Below are 8,727 nucleotides of genomic sequence, written 5' to 3'. Positions count from 1 at the left end.
AACCCTTCACAAAACGTTTACACCTACTCAAGTACAAAGGTTCCTATTGTGTCTTTCACAATAGATAAAATCAGGTTCCACAGTACATCATCTTCTTTTTAGGGACAGGGACTTGAAGAACAGAAAGTACACTATAAAACAAAATGCAATCTGACGCAGGACATTAATTCCTAACTTAGTAAACCGATGAGCAAATGGTAATTTACTTGATTTTAAAAAACCAAACCAAACCAAACCAAAACCACCAGTTTATTTGAACAGGAAAAGCTCAATAATAACGAACTGTTAGAATTCTTTTGTTAGATAATTCTTTCATTAGACAATTCTTTTGTTAGACAGTATTGTTGCTAGACAATAAGTAGAGGGTGGTCATCTACCAAAATGAGTAAAGGGAATCCAAAAGTGTCAGGTGTAAAAAAGCAGCTAGTATCTGGAGGCTGTGAAAACACAGATAGTAAAGGAATTAATTACAGGAGCTGGCTGTCCCCTATCCCAGGCTGAAAGTCTGATATCTTCAGAGATGAAGTGGCTACCATAGTGATAACACAGCCTGCTGGTCGCTGAAGAAGTTGCCACTGGAGTATAGGCACTGGTCTGTAGAGAAGGGCGCGCCATTGCTGGAAGTTGTGAGTGGGCTGTAGCTGGTTTCTAGAAGTGATACACCATTGCCAGAAAGTGTAGGCAGAGAAGACCTACTCAGACTTCTGGTAGGGAGATCATCACCTTAGGGTATGGCTGGAGCTCCTCTGAACATCAGCTCTTTCTGCTCTGGATAATATCTGAAGACAGGAATCTGGAAGGGAAGTGTGTTCCCACTGCTATTGGTATTGTCACACCAGTGTTGAGAATCCAGGTATAATATCACAAAGTAAGCCAAATAGAAGTGAATATGTAGTTGATAGATAATAAATTGATAACTGCACAGCCCATGCTCTGGCTAAATGCACTTTTCTCCATACATGGAGACCTCTACTCAACAGCAAAACAACTCGAGTTTTCTACCCAATGAGATGCAGCTGTCCTTCATACACAAGAGAAAGTTCTCACACTTTTCTCAAAATGGAAAGATTCACCCTTCCAAGGGTTATTGTAATTATTGCACTGTAATTCAATCACAGCCCAACTGAATATTATTATCTAAAGGCTATCTAAATGTAACCTCCAAAAACATGTATATAAAATCATAAATGACAGAGAAGAAAATCACTAATATATGCATTTATGCAAAAAAAATTTAAAAAAGCAAAGCTGCTACAATCCTTGATTTTGTAACTGGCCATGAGGTTGTAGTCGATACTATTCTTCTTTCTTCTACTACCCTTTCCATATTTTGCTTGCTCTCAGGAAAGATATCACCTATGTGGGCTCTTTACCTGGTGGAATGATCCCAAACTTAATTCCTGAGGAGTCTGTATTCTCAATAACTTTGTCATTCATTCATTCATTCATTCATTTATTCATTCATTTGTTCATTTATTTTTGGTTGCTGAGTTTTCCATTAATTTCAAAACATGAAAGTACTTGGACAACTAGGAAACCATTTGGAAAAAGATAAGATTAGCTCCATATCTAAATTCCAAATAGATTAGAAATCTAAATGTAAATTTAAAAATCATATAAATACTACAAGAAAACATGGGTGAATTTCTCTTTCACCTTGCTATAATGAAAGGCTTTCTAGTCATGCTTCAAAATCCAGAGACAATAAGAAAACAATAAATTTGATTACATAAAAATTAAAAAATTTTGCAAGACAAAACTCTAAACAAAGTTTGTCATGAACTGACAAACTGTGAGAAATATCAATGACATAAAATGAACAAAGGACTAATAATCTTAATGTATAATGAATCTTAAAACTGAGCGACAATAGCCAAAGCTGTGCTTACTAGGATATTACGGCATTAAATATTTATATCAGAAAGGAAGAAAAGTCTCAAATCAATAATGTAATTTTCTAATTCAGTAGTTAGCAGAAGAAAAGAAAAATAAACCCAAAGCAGGAAGAACTAAGGAAATAACATGGAGGAGAGCAGAAATCAACCAAACTGAAAGAAAAATAGGGAGAGTCAATGACACAAAAAACAGGTTCTTTAAGGTTCTTTAAAAAGGGTAAATAAAATTGATAAACCTAGAGCAACATTGAGCAGGCAGCACAACAATACTAATATCAGGAATGCAAGAGAGGATATCACTACAGATCCCACAGACAATAAAAGAATAATAATATGAGTGATAATAAGATGAAAAAGACTGGGGCACCTGGGTGGCTCAGTGGGTTAAGCCGCTGCCTTCGGCTCAGGTCATGATCTCAGAGTCCTGGGATCAAGTCCCGCATGGGGCTCTCTGCTCAGCAGGGAGCCTGCTTCCCTCTCTGTCTCTCTCTCTCTGCCTGCCTCTCTGTCTGCTTGTGATCTCTCTCTGTCAAATAAATAAATAAAATCTTTAAAAAAAAAAAAAAAGAAAGATGAAAAAGACCAATCATCGAAAACTACAAAGTATCAAACTTATCCAACCTGAATAATCCTATTACTATTTAATAAATTGAATTCAAGTTTAAAATCTTCTGATAAAGAAATATCCAGCCCAGATTGTTTCACTAGAGAATTCTAGTGAATATTTACAGAAGTAAAAAATAATAAAAAATAATTCTATACATTCTCTTCCAGAAAATAGAAGCAAAAATAGAATAAATGGAAGTTAACAGAAAAATAGAATAGAGGACACTTCCCAACTCATTTAATGAGGCCAGAATTACTCTTGTGCCAAATCCAGACAAAGATTTTAGTAGAAAAGAAAACTCAGACTCATACCCTCAAGAACATAGAAACTGGGCACCTGGGTGGCTCACTGGGTTAAACCTCTGCCTTTGGCTCAGGTCATGGTCTCAGGGTTCTTGGATGGAGCCCTGTATCGGAGTCTCTGCTCAGCAGGGAGCCTGCTTCCCCCCGCCACGCCTCTCTGCCTACTTGTGATCTCTCTTCCTCTCTGTCAAATGAATAAATAAAAACTTTAAAAAAAGAACATAGATACTAAAACCCCAGCAAAATATTAGCAAATAAGATCCAACAACATATAAAAAGAATAATGCATCGCAACCAAGTGGGTTTATCCCAGGAATGCAGGGCTAGTTGGTTCACCATGAGAATTCAATCGTCATCATTCACCATAGTAACAGCCTAAAGAAAAACACCACATGATAACTTCCAATTAAGGCAAAAAAAATTTGACAAAATTCAATACCTGTTTATGATAAAAACTCTCAAAAAACTAGAATAGATAGGAGCCTTCTCAACCTGGTAAGTGGCATCTACGAAATATTCTCTAAGTGAACAGCCTCAAACCAATATCAAATATATATATTTGAAACACATATGGTTTTGTCATAGGCAAGATATAAAGTTGACATAAAGGCCTTCTATAATGAGTGACTTGGGTCACTTATTTGCATAAATAACACATAAAGAAGACAATCTTTCCCTTCTTTTCATTTTCATGGGATACTATATCATTATCTTCAGAAGATCCAAATATTGTTTGGTTTAAAAAAAACAAAACAAAACAAAACAGGTGTGCCTGGGTGGCTCAGTGGGTTAAAGCGTCTGCCTTCGGCTCAAGTCATGATCCCAGGGTCCCGGAATGGAGCCTTGCATTGGGCTCTCTGCTCCACTGGGAGCTTCCTTCCTCCTCTCTCTCTCTGCCTGCGGGCCTACTTGTGATCTCTGTCTGTCAAGTAAATAAATAAAATATTTAAAACAACAGGAACAACAACAGAGGCTGGTCCAAGTGAAGTGGTGTTTACAATTCATTGATCACAGCCAGTTACAGAGTTCTCTGTTCCTTCTCCACTCCCACTGCTTCACTTGACTGGCCTTAAATAGAAAATTAATTAATTACACAAGAAAAGCCAGAATTCCAAAGTGTAGTTTGTTCTCTCTTTACCTTTTCAAGACAGAAGTTTCTCATATGAATGAAATGCCTTTCATTATAATTACTACAACTAAAACAGTAGTTCTGTTGTGAATATCCCCAGGTTTTTCCTTCCTTATGTTATGCTTAAAGTAATTTTATAATTTAGGTTGGATGCTGGAGACGTAATATAATTACTTGTTTATGAAACGCAACACATGATTTACTGTAATTACAAATTTCTGCTCTGGACACCTGGGTGGCTTAGTCAGTTGAGCATCTGCCTTCCGCACAGGTCATGATCTCAGGGTTCTGGGATTGAGCCCAGCATCAGGCTCCTTGCTCAGCAGGAAGCCTGTTTCCCCCCTCCTCCCCTGCTGTGCTCTCTCTCTCTCAAATAAACAAGATCTTTAAAAAACCAAAAGAAAAACAAAAACAAATTCCTACTTCTAATACTGTTAAGAATGTCCTTTATAAAAGGGGTATCAATGAAAAGGCCCAGATTTGTCTTAATCAGAGAATTCTGTACAAGGAGATTTTGGGAAATGGAAGTTCAAATTTTTTCCCTTAGGCTCATTAATATTTGCTTCTGCATGGGTGGAATGTTTATAGAGCTTATAACAACTCTTAAACTGTATTGCATATACATAATTTTCCATACAAATGACTAATAAAAAGGTGATTCTGTAATCTATAACTATTATTTAAAAAATCATTCAAGGGGCACCTGGGTTATTCGATTAGGCTCAGCGGGTTAAGCCTCTGCCTTCAGCTCAGGTCATGATCTCAGGGTCCTGGGATCGAGCCCCACATCGGGCTCTCTGCTCAGCAGGGAGCCTGCTTCCTCCTCCTCTCTCTACCTGCCTCTCTGCCTACTTGTGAACTCTGTCTGACAAATAAATAAATAAAATATTTTTTTTTAAAAATCATTCAAGTACTTATTTTTGTTTTCTTTTAGTATACAAACTTAATAAGAGCTAACATGTTTAAGATCAATTTAAAGGAATGTTATGGGCTGAATGGTGTTCCCCAAAATTCATATGTTGAAGTCTTTTTTTTTTTTAAGTGAAGGAGAGGGTGGGGAGGGGCACAGGGCAGGAGAGAGAGAGCATCCCAAGCATGCTTCATGCCCAGTGCAGAGCCAGATGAGGGGCCCGACCTCATGACCCTGAGATCATGGCCCAAGCAAAAATGAAGAGTCAGATGTTTACCCAACTGAGGCATCCAGGGGCCCCTCTATTAACCTTCAGTACTTTAGATTGTGACTGCATTTGAAGAGAGGGCATTTGAACAGGTAATTAAGATACTGTATGGGTGGGCTCTAATCGAATAACACTGGTATCCTTTATGAGAAGAGGAGACCAGGACATAGACATGCACAAGGGAAAACCCATGTGAGGACACGGCAAGAAGATGAACATCTGTAAGCCCAACAGGCCTCAGAAGAAACCGAACTTGATGACACCTTGGTCAGAAAGGTGAGAAGTACATTTCTGTTGTGTAGGTTACCCAGTTTGTATTATTTGCTTATGATAGTTCTAACAAGCAAGCACGAGGAGTTTAAAAAAAAAATTTCAGGGTGAGCTGTGTGCTAGGCGCTGTGGGGAATACAAACCTTTTAAGAAACAGTTGTTCACTCAAGAAATTTAAAACGTTTAACTGGGCTGAAGACCACCGTGGTAGATCCTATATTCTCTAATAGGCAGAATAATATATGTATATATCCCTTTACATTCTTTAATAAAGAGAAGAGAAAACTGAGTGGTCTGTTCATGATCACTAAAATCTTACAGTGTTTTTTTGGACTGTAATACGTAAATCCCCACAATAATATGTAAATACAGTTTAATTATGAAAAAATTATTAATGAGGGGCACCTGGGTGGCTCAGCCGGTTAAACATCTGCCTTCGGCTCAGGTCGTGGTCTCAGGGTCCTGGGATTGAGCCCCACATTGAACTCCATGCTCACCAGGGAGTCTGCTTCTCCCTCTGCCTCTACCTGCTTGTGCTCTCTCTGTGTCTCTCTGTCAAATAAGCAAATAAACAAATAAAATCTTCAAAAAAATTAATGAAAAACACTTCTTTCAGCTTAACCACGTTACTGCAAGAAGGAAAAATGGTAAAACTTACACCACATTTAATGGAGAATATCTCAAGATTTCCAAACAGGTGTTCATTAATGGCTAAACACCCACTGAAAGATCCTAATTTCAGGCCAGGAGACTGATACCTAGAGCTGAGTAGAGAAAAGCGATCATGCACCAGAAGACCTAGAATTCAAATCATGGTATCCAGGACTCTACTATTCTTACAAAACAGGAGCAGCTCTTGTATTTGTGATTGTTCTGAGGAGAAATTACAGAGAATTTCTCTTTAGTAAAAAGTTAAAAAAATTTATACAACTCTTTTTTCTACTTAAAAAAAAATCTCGATTATTAGTTAAAAGAAGTGTTGATAAGTGAGTTTTGTCTGTTCTCTGTGGTTGGGTACAAGCTGTATAATCTGTTCCAACCTACTCATCTACATTACTCATCTCTATCACTGAATAATTGAAAGTTAGTTTCACATTTGGGCACTTACTGTATTGTCTTCTCATACATTCTTAATATTGTATTGCTGATAAGTTGATAATGCACCCCCTTATATTAGAAATAAATAATTAATTAAAGGTGTTGAACTCTGGGAATATGAGCTATCAGCTTTCATTTCCTCCTTAAATATTGAGTTTATTACTTGGATCACTTGGATCAGTGGTTAAGGTTAGCCCATCCTCTTCTGAACACTGAATAAGCATCTTCAGGAGGCTCCTTCTGCAAATGAGCTAATTAATTTGATCAGAAAAGACAGAAAGAAGCAAGTGTACAGTTCATAGTACTTGCTAGAAAATATTTGCAACACAGGGAACTTGCTGAAAACTGTATGAAACATTCTTAGGCTTTGTCTATAAATTTTAAGATGAACATTGAACAAATTAACTCCATTCATTCATTCCTTCATTTACTTCGTCCACAAAGATTTGCTGAATCTTTGATTATATCTTATGTCAAGTCCTAGAAGTAGAGCCCGAGATGAGGATTCTTGTTAAAATAATTAGTTGAGGAAGCGATCTCAAAAGAAGGTGGGTGAGAGAGGCAAGACGGTACAGGGGAAAACGTTGGGAAGGACGTAATCTCTTTAAGACATTAGCTTCTGTCTAGTTCCCGAGGAAATTCTCATCCCATCTTGAGTGAATGGGGCCAAATTTTGTGCTCCTTGTTGGTCGGTTATCACATGGCAGCTATAGCTCTCAGGGTGTGGCTGTTCCAGTCTCCTGTTCTGCTGAAAGGAAGAGAGCCATTCTCCTGAGGTGGGGACAGCTGTGAATGGCTAACAACAGGAACTCATAACAGCTAGGGGACTGGGGATAGACAAACCAGCCAGATAAAGGGAAGGTGGCCACCCACATAGTCTAGGAGATGACTGTTAGAAACCGTCATTTTTAAAGGTAGAATGTACTTTAGAGATTAGATAGAGGGGTACCTGGTGACTCAGTCCGTTAGACTTCCAACTTTTGATTTTAGCTCAGGTCGTGATCTCAGGGTCGTGAGATCAAGCCTGCATTGGGCTCTGCGATGGGCATGGAACCTGTTTAAGGTTCTGTCTCTCCCTCTCCCTCTGCCCCTCCCTACTGCTTTCTCAAAAAAACCAAACCAAACCCAAAAAACAACAATCATTTTCTACATAAGCAACACTGAGGCTCAGAGACATAGTCTTAAGAGTACCTAATTTGGCACAATGTGGATTACAGCACATATATAGCTTCCACCAGGATAATTTTATTATATCCTAATTCCTAATTCCAGAAATTTTTCTTTTGATTAGTATATATGTTGCAGAAATCTTATCTCCAGTAGTTTTCTTTCAGAGAACTAAAGGACCTGATAACATATTTTGAGACTAAATGAGTTTTGTGAGAGGAAAGAATTAATAGCCCAGAAACAAGTAAATGGACTGCTCCTGCCTACAATGAATTTAAGAAGAATTCAATATCTAAATTTAGATGATAATGAAAAATAAAAAAAGGCAGCCCCAAACTGGAGATAAGAATAAGAAATAAGAGATCAATTTTTTCCTATCACAAGCGATGAGGCAGAAAAATCCCAAGCAGCAATAATGCCTAGTAATGAGAGAGAAGAGGTGTCTTGTCATTGGATTTTTTTTATTAAAAGCACTAAGTATTTTGACCACATTTTATGAGAAAGAACCTGAGAGAAACCGAGTTAGGACTCTCTTTTCAAGTCTTTAGACTTGACATAGACAAAACCCAGGAATGTGACTTTTCTCTTAAAACATTCTTGCTCCGGGGCGCCTGGGTGGCTCAGTGGGTTAAACCCTCTGCCTTCGGCTCACCTCACGATCCCAGGGTCCTGCGATGGAGCCCGCATTGGGAATCTCAGCTCAGCAGGGAGCTTGCTTCTTCCTCTCTCTCTCTGCCTGCTTCTCTGCCTACTGTGATCTCTGTCAAAAAAAAAAAAAAAAAAAAAAAAAAATTTGCTTCAAGATGTATTTACATTGTCTTTAGGACGAATAACCAAAATGTGAGGGTTATGAATTCTGTTTATCTGTTTATATCAGGAGTTCTTAACCGGAAGTCCTGGTGTGCCCGAAAGGTCCATAGATAGAATTCAGCGGGTGTTTGAACTTGAGGGGTAAAAAATTTACATCTTTATTTTCAGTAAGGTTTAACTGAAGTTTAGAAAGTCCTTTAAGTATGAATGTTGGCAAAACCTTGGTCTCTGTGACTTGGTCACCGCTAGAATTCATAGATATTTTTAGACC

At 38.0% G+C, this 8,727-nt stretch overlaps 1 long non-coding RNA gene across 1 annotated transcript; it reads right to left on the bottom strand.

Annotated features, from left to right (window-relative positions):
- Positions 1 to 229: 229 nt before the first annotated feature.
- Positions 230 to 8,404, bottom strand: LOC309848838. Its single transcript, XR_014303325.1, has 4 exons — positions 8,299 to 8,404; positions 6,040 to 6,145; positions 5,787 to 5,933; positions 230 to 793 (listed from the first exon to the last, which is right to left on the bottom strand). It is a non-coding gene; the product is annotated as an uncharacterized lncRNA (long non-coding RNA).
- Between the last annotated feature and the right edge of the window lie 323 nt (positions 8,405 to 8,727).

The sequence above is a fragment of the Mustela nivalis genome, assembly GCF_964662115.1.
Source record: "Mustela nivalis genome assembly, chromosome: 15".
Lineage (NCBI taxonomy): Eukaryota > Metazoa > Chordata > Mammalia > Carnivora > Mustelidae > Mustela > Mustela nivalis.
This window is presented reverse-complemented; position numbering and strand designations above follow the sequence as displayed.